This window comes from Acinonyx jubatus, chromosome D1, assembly GCF_027475565.1.
Source record: "Acinonyx jubatus isolate Ajub_Pintada_27869175 chromosome D1, VMU_Ajub_asm_v1.0, whole genome shotgun sequence".
In the NCBI taxonomy this organism is placed as follows: Eukaryota; Metazoa; Chordata; class Mammalia; order Carnivora; family Felidae; genus Acinonyx; species Acinonyx jubatus.
Window position 1 is genome coordinate 26,856,205 of NC_069390.1, and position 15,313 is coordinate 26,871,517.

General features: G+C 54.1%; 1 protein-coding gene across 2 annotated transcripts in view; it reads left to right on the plus strand.

The window, feature by feature from the left end:
• ABTB2 (ankyrin repeat and BTB domain containing 2) overlaps nt 1-15,313 on the plus strand; it is a 172,699-nt gene that overhangs the window by 137,310 nt on the left and 20,076 nt on the right. The window lies entirely within an intron of this gene.

Below are 15,313 nucleotides of genomic sequence, written 5' to 3' on the forward strand. Positions count from 1 at the left end.
GCAGGCTCCACACTGTCAGCGCAGAACCCAACACAGGGCTCAAACTCACTAACACATCATGACCCTAGCGGAAATCGAATCCGCCACTTAACTGACTGAGCCACCACGTGCCCCAGGATTCCCTCCATTTTACAGATGAGGACATGAGGCCAGGGGGGCACCCGCTGCTAAGTGGCCGGGCAGGGACTCGAACCAGGGCCCTCTGACCCGAAAGCCCTTGCCCTTCATGGTGCCAAGCTACAGCCGTCCCACCCGGCTACTCAGACCTGGTCCTAAAGCTCTCAAGGCAATCCCGGGTGGGTCTTGGCCTTGGGGGCCACCTCCACTGGGGCCATTCCAGCCCCACCTGCCTCTCCATTCCCAGGACACTTCCCCCGCCACCTTGGGAGAGCCTCGCAGACAGAGCCTCCCTGCACCCTCCCAGAGCGCCTTTCTTGCCGCCAGCTTTGCATCACAGACACCAGCGAGGCACGAGGCAGGGTCTCAAACCCAGGATTAGTCACAGCTGCTGCCCTGCAGGGCATGCCATCACCCGAGACCCGGCTTGAAAAGTGAAAGAACTTGCTGTCAGAGATCCAGGGTTGCCCATGGAGATGGGGGAGCCTCCTTCCCCCGAGGTCTGGAGGAGAATGGACAGCCATCTGGCTAAGTGTGGTCGCTGCTAGTCATGCCTGGGGGCAGAGGGATGAGCTGGCTGAAATGGCCTCCTGGGTGGAAGGTACCTCCTTGGTCCTCACGCCTCGGGGGACGAGGCGTCTGGGAAGTGGGGAGACAGGTCGCGTGGACACACAGGAGCGGCAAGAGATCTGCCAGCTCGCCCGCAAGTGTCTGGGAGAAAGCATCATCAAGCAGAGCACACGAGGGAGACAGATACGGTCCGAGGTGCAGAGGGGGCTGAGGTACACAGGAGGAGAACTAATTTTCTGCTTCAGAACCTTGGGGGCTGGAGGGCCCGGGCTCAGCAGGTAGCAATCCCAAGTGCATCTGATCTGGCGGCAGCAGCAGCAGCAGCAGCAGCAAAAGCAAAGCCAGGCCTTTGAGGGATATCTGGGAATACTAGAAATGACGCAAGCCACGTGTGCACAAGGCAGTGTGTTTGCTTAAGCCCCTTCCCTCTCCCCGGCCCCGCACGGTGCCCCTTTGTAGAGGGAGTGTCCTGGTGTTCAGGACACTAAGCCAGGAGGAGCGTGGGAGCCTAGCCAGCCTGATTTGAGATGGAGCCTGGGAACGTCTGGTGTCGTGATTTCCTCGGCTGTCAGAGCCCTATCTGAGGAGGGGACTGCTATTCAACACCATGCCTTTCAGATTGGCCTTGCCACTCACTGATTTCAGAGCCTTTGGGCAGTCAGTCCCTCCAAAGCTTGGGTTCTGCAGACCACTGACATGGCATTACAGTCACTTGCAAGGTGTGAGGTCTAAGTGAGTTAACGTTCCTAACACTTCTGGAACAGTACCTGGGGCACAGTAAATGCCAGATGTTAGCTGCTATGATTATGAGCATGACCATTTGTCCCTGGCAGAGGGAACAGCACGCAGAGACCTCGCGGTGGGAGAGAACACGGCACCTAGGAGAGACAGAAAGGGGCGGCGTGGCAGAGCCGGAGAACAGGAGTCGTGGTACAGGATGAATCGTGGACCGGGCTTGTGGCCTGGAGGGCCCTGGCCCTGTCATCCAGCTCAGTGCTTTCTGCGATTGGCTGGTTTTCCTTCCCCACTTGATGCCTGGACCCCTCTGAGGGTAAGGGGGAAGCCCTTTCTTCTCTGTTTGCCTTGGTGCTGGGAGGAGAGGCATTCCTACCGATATCCACCCCGACTTCCCAGCCTGGAGCAGCCTGGCATGTGGTTCTGCACCACCAGACAGGCTCAGGAGGGACGAGGGGCCAGTTTGGTAGTCATCTGAGAACACAGTCCGCATAGCGTTAGTTCTGCTGAGACTACAGGGCTGCTCGCAGGTCAAAACCCTTGTCCAGGTGAGATCCTGGCAGCAGATAGTGTGTGTCTGGCCCAGCTCTTGGCCGCTCTGTTCCGTGTCATGCTAGTCAAGAAGTTTCCAGCAGGTATGTGCACAGAATTTGGAAGCGATGGAGCCAGCAAAGGTGTCAACCATCATGGGTCCCACCCACTCCCCCGGAAGTCGCTCACTTGTGATTTTCGGTGCTGGGGAAGAAGAGGAAGACTCCAGGAGCCTCTTGGGTCATCCCGGAGGTGTTCTCTCCGCCGTCTTCCAGCAGTATGAAGTGTCAGCTCCTGCTTCTAGGCCTCAGTTTCCTCATTGGTGAAATGGTGAAGGTGAGATGGCAATAAATGAGATGATACAGTGAAGCGCGTAGCTCAGCACCTGGTGCACGGCAAGTGTTTATTAAATGGTGGCTGCCCACCCTCCTCCCCGTCATTATAATGGTCGTAAATGTGTTTAGATGACATGTTTGACACCCACAGTAGGCTGTCTCCACTGCCCTAGAATGACATTTCTTAAAGTGTGACTTTCAAGTGCCATCGCTGTTAGTAATAAATACTATTACTTACCTAACCACTACGACTACCACTGACGTGTAACTATGACCATTACCACCACTTACAGACACTACTCTGGCTAATCATAGCCAGCATTTATAGGACACATATTCAGAGACAGATAGCATCTTAAGTGCTCTAGTTACTAACTCACATTTCTCCCTGGATTCCTGTTGCTCAGTAGGGAAGGGGTATTAAGAGAATTATGAAGAATGGCTTATATGCCTGAGTCTCCAGCCTAATGAGGGAGGCAGAAACAAGACAGGAGACGACAAGTGAGCGAAACCCACCAGACAGCGTAAGAGACAGCTCGGCTGCGTGATGATGCGTGGGGTCGGCCCTCGGGCCGCGCAGCCTGCCTGGGTTCAGTCCCAGCCCTGCCACTTACAAGGTGGGCACGGCATTCAGCCTCTGTGCCTCGGTCCCTTCTTGGCAGGGGTGTTGGTGGGGAGGGAGTTAATGGACCGAAAGCGCTGAGAGCAGCACATGGGACGCTCTGTCATCAGCACCACCACCATGTGCAGGGGGATCTCAGGAAGCCTGACGGACTTGGGGGAGGGCGTCAGAACAGCCAAGGCTTTTAACCGGGCCTTCAAGGGCAGCCACAGGAGACTGGGACAGGCTGGGGAGCCTGGGCAGCAAAAGTCACAGAGGGACTTCTGTTGTTTCAAAGGACGTGTTTCATGACAAAACTGAATCTACGTTTTAGAAACACAAGAATTCGGGGGAGAGAATTTGGTTTTTGTTCTCTCAAGTTCTCACTGACCGCATATCTAGGCAAACATGTCTAGGTGGGGCTGGAGCCGCTGTCTGGTGGAGAAGCACAACCTCAGAGGTGCCTGAGGGTCAGGGGCGGGGTCAGCTCCTGCCCCTCTGGCTCTGGGATTGAGCACGTCCAGCCCCCCCCCCCCACCGAGCCTCAGTTTCCCCCTGTGTGAAGTGAGTCACCTCTGCTGGCCCCTCTGCTTCCAGATTCTGCCTCCTAGGGGCACTCCCCAAGTTGTGGGGAGACACTCCCCATACGAGTGAGGTACAAAGAGAGGAGAGGCGCCCCTTTGTTCTACTCCAGATGCAGAGGGGGGGAGGTCTCCCCTCAGCCGAGCGCTTCACATAAATAGGAGGCGCCACGGATAGGCTGTGTGCTCAGTCTGAAGAAGTGGGCTCGTTAATCTTTTGCTCAGCTTGCGAAAGGGTTTTCTTATCAAATAATAGAGATGATGGCAGTGAGGGCTTTCTGCTACTGACTTAGGGTTCCCTTAAATACCATTTCAAGAAGATTTGCAGCGTTAAGCTCTTTTCTCTCTTTTCCTCTCCCCGTTTTTGTGCATTAAATCTCCCATCTGCTACCCAAAGTGGAAGGAAAAGAAATCAGAATGGCTATTGGGTGAATTAGTGCTTGTTTGCCTGTGTTCCCCAGACCGGCGCATCCAGTAACCTCTCAAGTGGCAGAGCAAAGACCCCACTGTTTATGGTCCTGCCGTGTGCAGGGGTTGTTCCTCCCACGCCTGGTCCTTCCCCATCACTTCACCCACTTTTTCTTTTCTTCAGAGCACCTTCCTCTACCCGATGTTACCCGGCCTGTCTGTACTTGTCTACTTAATGGTCTGCCCCCTCTCCTCACCCTCTAGAATGTACCATAGATCGGCTTTGTTCCCACTGTGCCCAACACCAAGAACTGTCCCTGGCACCTAACAGGCAGTCGAACACTTTGTTCAGTTATCGAAATAGGACAAAGAGCCTAAAGGTTGGACACTGGCGTCAAACTACCACATGGGGTCTCTGCCCTGCCAGTCCCTAGCTGGGTGACTTTGGGCAAGATACTTAATTTCTCGGGCCTCAACTTCTCAGCTGGAAAATGACTTGATCTGCTTCCAAAGGTTTTTGTGGCAATCATGGGAGGTGATACATTTAAAGGAAGTAGTGAACAGTAAGCTCTTCGGATGTGGGAGCTGCGATTGTCAGTATAATTACTGTTTTCCTCAACCTTCTGGAAGGCCTAAAGTAACGAAATTGTGTTTAATGCATAAATAACCCAGAAACAGTAGTGAACTTAAACATCGCATCCACTCAGCCTGTGTGTGTGTTCTCCCTCCCATGTACCCCCCACCTCGGCCCCTGTCTTTGCTTACTTTAACACAGGCCTGACAGGAGCCAGGGAGCCAGGCGAGCGACAGAGAAGAAGTAGACCAGATGTCACAAAGGCCTCAGTGAGGACTGTTTGGAGGAGTGATGTGTACACGCTTTAGGTTTATCACAACCCACCACCCAAGGATTTAAAAAACTGGATTTCATCCTCCCATTGGTTCAGAGACCAAGCAGACTGAGGGTCACACACTCCACAGTCAGCGGGGTACCCGGGCCCCTTGCGTGCTCGTTTGCCCATAGCGCCTACACAAGATGGGCTGCTGTTGCTAAGTATGGAAGCTGGGGAGTGATTCGATTTGATTTATTTCACGTGGGCTGGAAGACTCTAGTCAAAGCTTTATCGTTTATAAGGCACTTTGCATACACAGTTCTCTGATTAGCTCTCACAGTAGCTCCTGGAGGAAGCCATTACTGTTCCCACTTACAGATGAACAGACTGAGGCCCGAAAGGGATAAAAGGGGCCGCCCAGGTCACATCTAGGAAGTGGCAGATCAGAGCTCAGGCAGGGAGGTCTGATTACGATAGCGCAGCGTTCACATCGTCAGGGGTGCTGGGTCTCCCCCCGCCTCCCAGGAGAGAGGAGGCAAGACCCCAGGAGCCAGGTCTCTTGGTCAGCACCCCCTCCAGCCAGCGTGATTTAGGCAGCTCGCCCTCAACTACTCGGGGCCTCTTCCCCAGCAGAAGTGAGTTCACGGGCTCGGGGTGGCCAGCCTGAGGGTGGGCATCTGTCCAGCCCCTGACAAGGAATGAGCCAGGGACGGGGGGCAGACAAAGGAAGTGGCAGTGCCACATAACAGAGGATGGAGACAGGACAGGATCCTGGCCCAGCCGTTGACAAGCGCCCGCGGGGGCTGCCTGTTGCGTCTGACATCCTGCCCCATTGTTGGGGCCACCCGGGCTCACAGAAAAGAAGATTGGGAACTGCCAGGCCTAGGGGCTTCATTCATTGGGAGTGTTTTTGTAACGCGGCAGCCACAATCCCCTTTGTCTGCAGTACCGCCAGGATCCCAGAGAGCCTCGGTGCTGGGAAGTCCCAGCTTGAAAGGGAATGGACTCTGCTTTCTTAACAGTGGCTTCCAAGGCTGAGCTGTTGACATTCCAGAAACTGAGGATGAGGACAGGGTAGCAGCTGAGATGCGGTCAGGTCGGGCTGATTTCTGGCCCTACTTTCATGCCCCACCTCGGACGGGACAGCCGTCTGGGACTTGCCCCTGCTTTGCTACTTTAATATTGGACATCAAGGGGGAAAAGACTCTTGAGAGGTCTAGAGAATACACCTGAGGCTTTGGGGCCCGGCCCAGCCCTCCATTCATTCCTTGCGGACCTCAAGGCTGATGGAGGTGAGGTTGCGGGTGTAGACGCTGGGAGTTCGGGTGGGGCCTGGGTGAGCCACTGAGGCGAGCCTTCTCTCCAGCCTGCCTGCCTCCCGGGTTTGGGCCAGCCAGCAGGCTCACAGCATTTTGTGTGTGGCAGTTTGGTCTCGTGAAAGACCCTAGAATCTTGTGTTTGTTTGTTTTTCCTTTTGAAGCCGGAAAGATTGCCTGTGGCTAGCTATGTGGCCTTGGACGTATGTCCAAACCTCTCAAAGCCTCAGTTTCCACATTTGTAAAACGCACACCAATAATTATATCTCCCCTGCAGGGTGGCTGTATTAGAAAGAGGGAAATGCTTGCAGAGTGACCTTATGCTTGCTCAGCACATAGTAGGTCCTCAACAGATGGTAGCAATATGGCTTTACTGTCCAGAAGCCAGTGCCAGAGTCTTTCCTGAAGCTGCAGTGGGGATGTGGGTGCAGAAAGCAAGGTCAGTCCTAGGAGCCTGCACCGGCTGGGTGTCCTGCCATCTATGGCTTGGGTCAAAGCCACCAGCTGCCAGTCAGGAATTCCCCCCTTAATCTCTGTCAGGCCTCAGGAGCCCCATGCCCCTACCTCCTCCTAGAAGTTTCTAGAAACTCTTTACCTGACAGTGTGAATGGGTCATCTTTTTGCCTTAGACCGTGGAGGAAGGGGAGGCAAGTTTTGTGTGATTATTCTCTGCTGAACCCAAGCAGGAATGCTATCCAGAGACCCTAAACAAAAGACACCCCCCCCCTCCGCCCCAGGGGTCTGTGAGATAAATCAGCAGGACAGCGGGGCCACAGCCTCTTCCCAAGCCTGCCTTGGTTGGCAGAGGCTGATGGGTGGTGGCAAGTGCCCTCACTGTGTTTGTGATCACGTCGGAAGCCCTCGCCCGTCTGGCTTCCATATGGTGAAAGAGTTTGTGGTCTCTTGTCGGCACAGACGCCGGGCATGGCTGAGGCAGGCAGGGCTCTTGCACATGGCAGCAGTGAGCTCCCTAGGGGAGGTGTGGCCCGTAGGCCAAGGGAGCCGCACCCCGGTGAAGTGGAGAGAGGCCCGCTTTCACGCCACCCCCTGCCAGGGGTGTGGGAAGGGTGCTACTCTGGCCTCCTGGACCAGCTGCCTGCCCATGAGGCCACCATGCGGGGAGGTTGGGCCTGAGAAATGCGCCAGATGCCTTTGACCTCACAGCACTCGGGAGCCCTCCCTGGGGCGTGAGAGAGGGCGGAGATGTGGCGGCCCGTGTGCCGGCTCCCCTGGAATCCGCACCGTCTCGCCCACACGGATGCCACCCTGGAGTGAGGCCCACTTACCAAAGACAGATGGCTGGGTCCCCTCCACCGAGGCGCAGCGCCACACTGACATCTGCAGAACTACATGTGCCGTCTCCCTCCCTGGGAAGGCTCCGCGACAACATCCTAGCTGGGCCCCGCCTCCCGTCCGAAACTGCTTGAGCCCCAGTCAACTGAGCCCCGCCCCAGGAAACTGCTCCTGGGTAGAAAATCCTCCTGTGAAATGGTTGTCTTTTTATCTGGGAAGTATTTTCTTTTTCTGAAGGGAACCCGTTGCCAATACCCAAGCCGACTCGAGCTTCCAGGAATGAAAGACGAAGCGGGTCCCCATTTCCCGAGCTCGTTTGCCTGCGGAGAGTTGGGCCAGATGCCCTCGACCTCGTAGCACTCGGAGGCCCCTGGGAAGAACTCTGGAGCCCTGCAGAGAGTTCTGGAGTGAGAGCAGACCCCTGAAAACACGTTAGCAGCCAGAGGGCTTTGCCTCCCAGAGTGAGGAACCTGCCACACGTTTACCAATTCAAAGAGTTCTGTCGTGGGCCCCTGTGCTGAGGGATGGGACATGCCCGTGAGCGGAAGTCTCTGTCTTCGAGAAACTATAGTCTGGGGAGAAAGCAGGCACAAGTGAGACCCTGACAAGTAGGGTACGTGCCGTGCAGGTGCGGAGGGCCTGCTTCAGGGTGGGCAGAGGCCTCCCACTGCCTGGGCGGACGGCGGGAGCCAGGGGCTGTGCTTTACCGAAGCACCCTGACACGACGGTGACCGGATGTCTCGGTTCGCCTGAGCTGGTTCCGGCTTGCACCTGCTGTCCCGGCGTCCTTGGCAACGGCACTCCTTTTTCCCCTCAAAAGTGGTCCAATCTGGGTGACAAAAGATGGGGCTATTGTGCCTCAAACTCCTCATCCCTAAGATGAGGGGGATGAGGAAGAGGAAGAGTGCAGAAAGTAGAAGACCAGGGCCAACTCTCTACGCTGAGTGACAGCGGAAGGTACCGTGTAGGAGCTCGGGGGCTGGGGGACACTGTCAGGGACTGCATCCCAGCTCTGCCTCTTACCCAGGTGCATGGTTGGGGGCAAGTTACTTCACCTCTCCAGCCCTCAGTTTCGCCGTGTGTAAAATGGGATAATAGTACCTGCTTTGTGACACAGAGAGGAGGATCGAAAGAGTCAAGAGATGTGAAGGGCTTGAAATGGTGCCAGGAGCTTAGCGTGCTCTGTAGATGCTAGCTCTTCGTGTTTCTCTGTTTTTTCCTGGAGCCTCTTGTTTTGTTTTCAGGAGCCAAACCAAGATGCCCCAGTATTCACACGACTGGCCTCCCGCCCCAGTGCCCACTTTGTGGCTCCCATGGAGCCTGATGGGCAGTCACCGGGAAGAGGCAGAGAAATTGCTCACAGCTACTCCTGACTTGGTGTGTTCTAAATTTATATCCATATGCGTATCTGGGCAAGTACAGGGCTTTTTAGCACCTCTAATCCGTAACACGTGAGTTTTAATAAGAGCAGTGTATTTCCCCCTCAGAAAGCCCTGAGCTCTGCCTCTGACAGCGGTCCCTTGACCCCACGGGGAGACTCTGCCGTGGGTCAGCCGCTCCAGGTCCTGAGGCGGAGGGGCCGGTGGAGAAGATAGGCCTGGGGGTCGGAGGAGAGATGCTTTCCCAACTCTGACTCCAAGCTAGGCCAAACCATTCCGGTTTACCAAGCAATTCTAGAAAACTAATTAGTCCAAGATGTGAACCAGACTAGAAGTGCTTCCTTTGTGCTGCAAGTAGCATCTGACTCTGGTGGGACAGCAGTGGGTTTTTCCTTCCTGGACGGTTTGGCCTGGTGTTTGAGGCCACAGCGGCTCTCAGAAATCTTAGGCAACCTGTGGTGAAGGCCTCAGAGCCGGCATGGGAGAGCCGGCCCTCTCCCAGAGAAGAGCTGCATTCGATTGGACAAAGCTTGGCCTCTTAGCCGGTTCCTGAGGGTGCCACTCTGCAGCCCCAGCCCGGACAGCACGGCGGGGAGGGACGTGGGAGCAGTGCGTGCAGCAGGGAGATCACCCTGTGCAACCCCACGGCTTGGCGGGGGCCCCAGCTGAAGGTGGGGCGAAGTCAGGGGAAGAATTTAGGGCTGAGGGTGGGAGACATTCTGGCGGGCCCCTGTGAGGTTCCTCGCCCGTACTAAGGGTGCACACAGGCAGGGTGGGCTGGGCGTACTGGGGAATGGGGAAATCTCATTAGAGAGGGAGCCTGAGGCGGCGTGGACCTCCCCAAGCCCTCCCGGCCCCCGGAGCCGGGCCCGCACCCGAGCCCTCCGTGCTCCCTGCCAAGAGTGGAAGTTAAGAAACCACAGCCCAGTTTTCCCAGGGCTGAGCTCAGGCCAGGTCTTGAGGCCCTGCCCGGCCGGTGGGCACGTCTGTGGGGCTGCCTGCGTGCTCATATCCACTTCCTCACAGGTGGGCACAGGGGGAACATACCTGCCAGTTGGGGACAGAAGCACAAGGCTTTCTCGTGCCCAGGGCTTGGGTCGCACAGCCTCCAGTTACGGGCCTGTGCCCCTCTGCCAACCTGCCTCTCTCTCTGAGGCTGCTGCCCACCTCCGGGAAGAACAGAGCCCGCTTTGAGCTGGAAATTAGAGTCGTTTCCTGTTCCATGTTGTTAAGACACTGCTTACAGGGCTGTAATCCCAATAAATCATATGCTTGCTGAGTGGGGCAGGGTTTTTTTTTTTTTTTTTTTTCCAGGCTGCAGGGACCTCTTAAAACCAAGCCTTAAGAAGTTTATTCTCTTTCGTTTTTTTTTTTTAAGGGGGAAAAATGGCTTTTGCAGGCCCAGCCCCGTCAAAGGGCCTTATGAGATCCTTGGCTTGATATACTCAGGCTCAGGTATATGATTCATTTAAAGAGATATGAGGAGAAACTGAGTCATGACACGTGGATCCGGTCTCCCCGTTGCTGCTGGATGAGACACTTGGCCTCGTGGGGTTTCTATTTCCTCCCCTAGCAACTAAGAGGACTTGGTCAGGCAGTTCCTAGCCTCTCCACGTAGAAGCCCCGTTTATACTGGTACGTTTCCTGAACATTCCCAGGTGACGGTAGTGGCTGTTTTATGCACAGAAAGACACACACTGCCAGTCAATGACCCTTTTAGGTGGCTTGGTTTGTCACAGCAGCAACCCCACCTGATGTGTGTGTGTTCATGCGGGTGATGGTTTTAAGGTTAGGCCACCAACAGCACTTGGGGCGGCCAGGGGGGTGCAGGTCCCTGGCGGTAATTCCATGCCCGCCTCCCACCTCACACGTTCGTGAGTCTGTGTCCCTTGCTGTCACCCCGTCCCCTGTGTGAGATCCTTGACTGCCAAGGCCCAGAACCTGCACTGCCAGAAACAGCTTCCGGATCCCACTCAACATGCTGGTTGCATTTGTTTTGTCTGTTTTATGAGCTGGGATGGAGTGGGTGATGGGCAGTTTGCTGGCAGGCTTTTGCAAGCTTTGCGTGTTTATACTTGCTGGAGGGCCGGGGGAGGGGAGAGTTGGCTGGACTTGAAGAAGGCCACGGCTGAGGCATTTAGTCGGACCAGATTCCTATTGGCTTTTTTGCTAGTATGTGTTTTCTCTATCAGCAGATACTAACGTAGTACTAATAGTTAACCTCTACTGAGAACTTGGCGTGTGCCAAATGCTGTGCTAAGCACTTCGCATACATGCTTCTTGTGAGGCGGTCCTATTGTCTATACCCATTTTGCTGATGGCACAGCTGAGGCTGAGGGTGGGGTAACTTGGGCAGGATCATGACTGAATTCATTGGGAGGGACACCGGATCCCAACCCAGGAGGTCCTCTCTGGAACCCACGGTCTTGATCACTGCAGATACATACAGCTATTGTCATGTGGAGTCTAGGAGACCGCAAAAGAGATTCTCACAATGGAGAAAACATCTAGAAGCTACTGACATCCCTTCTTTAATAGGAACACAGGCCCAAAGAGTGTACTGATCTGCCCCGGGTTCTAGAGTCAACGCACCTGCTTCCAGGACAGGGAGGCTTTCTCCCAGCGAGGACACTGCGGGGCAGGGGGTAGGAGCCTCAGTTCGCTGGGCCAGGCAGGTGCATTCAAAGCATACACGATTGTGGAAATGGCCAGACCGTGTGCCGCCAGAGGCAGAATCCCAGCCCCGTGCTCAGCCCAAGAACAGACTTGTCTTAAGGTAGTGAGGCTCGAAGTGTGGTCTGGGAACCCCTGGGGTCCTGAGACTTTTCAGGAGTCTACAGAGTCAAAATTATTTTCCTAATAAGAAGGGGTTATTTGCCTTTTCACTCTCATTTCCCCACAAATGTCCAGGGGAGCTTTCTAGAGGCTGTGTGATGTGTGATAACAGTATCACGGATGGCTGATGGGGGATGTGAACTTGCATGTTCAGATGTTTCAACATTTTCTGTTTTGATTTCTGATACAGTAAATAGTGGGAGGATAACGCACGTAAACAAAAGCTCTTTGGAGGCCTCAATAATCTGTAAGAGTACAAAGGGCGTCCTGTGACCAGAACACTCCAGAACGACTATTGAGAGGTACTGGACCCAGCGAGGGGGAAACCTGGCCACAGAGTGGCAGCACAAAGGGGGTTCCTTCAGCCCTGCCCCCTCTCCCTGCCTCGGGCACAGCAGATGCCCGCCCTAGCCATGAAAGGCTTGTGGCCAAGCTCAGCGTAGAAGAACGGCAAGAGGAGGGAAACAGCCTTTTTCTTTGGGAGGGATAAAAGCTGGAGACCCTGAGGACAATGCAGATGTCAGTCATTCCTAGCCTTGCTCCTCTGGAGCCCTTTCACCCTGCAGTTAGGATGTAGCCGCCGCCAGTACAGATGGGAGTTTTTATAGGGATTTTCCAGAATGTCCAGAAATACAGGCCAGCTTCTCAGCATGTTCAGTGGGCTAGATGAAATTACCAGAAAGGAAATAGGAGCCTGGAACCCACAGGTTAAGGGAAGGATGTTACTGAGTAAGTCCATGAATTGCTTGTCATTTTATCTTCTCTTGGACCACAGGGTCAAGGGGTAGGCCAAGGAAAAGAGCCTGAAGAGGTCAGTTTGGGGGCTGGTACCGCCTTGTTTGTGGACAGGTGGATGCCAGCCACTACCCCAGAGACAGAGGGACACTCTTAACCCTGGAGGATTTCTGTATGTTGAGAATATCAGCCAGTGTTCAATTCAGGAACCAGAAACCACTCTAGGTATTTTAAGCAGGAAGGGATTTAATGCAGGGAATTAGATGCCAACAGAATCATTAGAAGGGCTCAAGGATCGGGCTCAAGGACAAAACCGAACCCATCCAACCAAGGGGACTGCTCCCTCTGAGACATTCCCTGGAAATGCAACTCAGGACTGAAGCTGCAATCAAGAAATCTTTGTCGTCACTTTCAGTAACGCTACCACTGCCTTTGAAGCACTCAGGAAGGTGGAAAATGGACACTGGAATGTTGTATGAGAAAAGAAAAAATAGACCTCATGCTTCATGACCTGGCTTGCTACCAGAAACAGGCAAAGGGGGCACAAGTATGGCCTCTGTCTCACATCCATTTACCAGATCTCATGGAACTACATATTAATGGCAAAACCTAATTTGCATCCAGAACCCCAGCTGCAAAGGAGTCTGGGAAGTGTAGTTTTCAGCTTTTTATGTCTCCAACAAAGACAGCAAAATGGAGGCTGAATGAGCCAATCCCCAATACCTGCCCACCAAAGTTATTGATACTGTTTTTTTCATGTGCTGAGTTCTAAGAGGCACAGAGCATATGAATCATAACACCATCTGATTAGACTTGGTGATTCCCCAAGTTCCCTCTTGGATTTCCCCTAGTGCAGCTGGGAGATGCCACTTGGAGCTTCAGTGACCGTACTTGGCACTTGGTCTTGGCTGTTGGCCACAACAGGGAAGAATGGCTGGCAAATCCATGAACTATCTTTTCATTTATACTTCAGTCCCAATGCTGGTGGTTTAGATAAAGCCTTCCCCTTGGATCCAAAGGACTGTTATATATAGAATCATGTCTCTGAGTTTGCCTTCTAGCATTGCAATGCAAGAATTGGAAAACCCAAGAATATTTACAGAGAATTCAAATGGGCATATATAATCAAGAAAATTGTTATCAACAGAGGAGTAGTGCACAAATGCTTGTTGTTTCTTCCTACATTCTACAGGCTTCTTCCATAGAGTCTTGGCTTTCCCACTCTAGCAAGTCAACACTGTGCCCTTGAAAATTACATGCCATTCTTTTCTGGGCAGAAATAGGAGTTGGTCCAGAATTAAAAACTTAAGACGCATCGTAGTAAGTTCCTGAAGCTCGGCCATACTTTTAGTTATTCAGCCAGCGTTTATTGAGGACCTATTACGTTCAGGTCCCATGCTGGGGATATTTGGGAATACACAGACATGAGCAAGCCATCGTTTTTTGTCCTGAGGCAGAATAGTCTAGTCAGGAAGATGAGACACATCCAATGATGGAAGAGCAAGTTCTAAGGGATCTTGGATCTTGGAGTGGGAGGGCTTCTGGAAAGAGGTGGCACTGGAACTGAGCCTTGAAGGGTAAACAGGATTTAGACGGGCTGAGGCGAGAGCAGATTCATTCTCTTGAGGAGGTAGGAAGGTCAGGTGCCTGCTGGTCTGCTGTGTCCTGGTGAATGTTGTGAGCCAGGACTGGAAATGGGTTGGGGTGAGGGCACCCTCGAAGCCAGGGCCAGCCGGGCTTCCTCAGCCCGTAACTCGTCCTCACCACTGCAGTTACTACACTTGGACCCTGATACATTTTGTGAAATGACAGAGCCCAGAATGTCAAAATAGCTTCCCAGGTAACCACCTGCAGGGTTACATCTGGTTTAATTTTGTTTAAAAAATAAATAAAAGCATCGTTTGTCCTCAATGAGAGAAGCTCTTAAAATTTTGACAATATCCTAAGCATTCGGAAACCTGAGACCAGAGATCTGAGGGTCTCAACGTTGATTCCCTGCAGTCGACTGGCTTAGTGACTGAAAACGGAGAATGGAAGTCTTTTTCCCGGTCACAGTACCTCTCTGCATGTCTAGGAGTAAGATGGTGGTGACAGCAGAGGCCTAATGCTCCAGGAACCCAGGACGTCCGAGGGCGTGGGGTGCGGAGGCATCAGGAGGGCGGGGAGCACACCCAGGAACAAGAGGTGGACTCAGGCTGTCATTAGAGAGAACAGCCACAAGGGGCAGCGCGCCAGGGCTGCCTCACCCTTGTGACCAGGCAAGGAATGTTGTGGGCAGAGCAGGCTGGTTGTCCATCGAGTCATAAAGCTGAAAACTGGCTGTCAGGGCCGCCCGCGGCAGTGAGATCCACTGGACTGTGAAGTGGTCTCCCCAGGAGGTCTTCGCCATGGGAGACTTGCCAGAACTCACGAAGGACAGGAGGGGAGGACAGGAGGAAAGCCGCTCTCGGATGAAATGTAGATCCAGCACGATGGGGCTGGGAGGGCCTGGGGCAGGGAGAGGGCAGGACCCTGCGTGGAGGTGCAGCTGTATTGCCCAATGCCCCGGGGCACCAGTCACATGCCTTGTGCATGGCGCCCCCTGGTGACACAGGGAATACCTTGGGAATGGTGCCCCCTGGAGTTTGCAACTCAGAGGCCTCAGGAGCAGAAGTCTCTCCCTGCTTCCACCTAGCGCCCCACGTCGCTGTGGCCGTGGGTTCTTCGTGTTGGGCCCCGAGACCCTTCCTCCCCGTAGGACTTGGAGCGGAGGCAGCTCTGGCCTGTCATAGGAAGTGACGTGGGGCCCACCTCAGCCCAGGTGCAGGTTGAGGAAGGAATGACATCAACTATGCATGTGTAGTGTGATCCACATCATCTGACATAGCTTCACGACAGCCCTGAGAAGCAGGTGTTACCCCATCTCACAGATGCAGGGAGCAGGCCCGGGCTGTGTTTGTGGTGATGGAACACAGCTGCTAACGGCAAAGCTGGGTTGGGGGCCCGCCCGGGTCTGTTGGACTCTGTCCCCTGCACGCACCCACCACCCGGGAGGCAGTCTCTCCCTT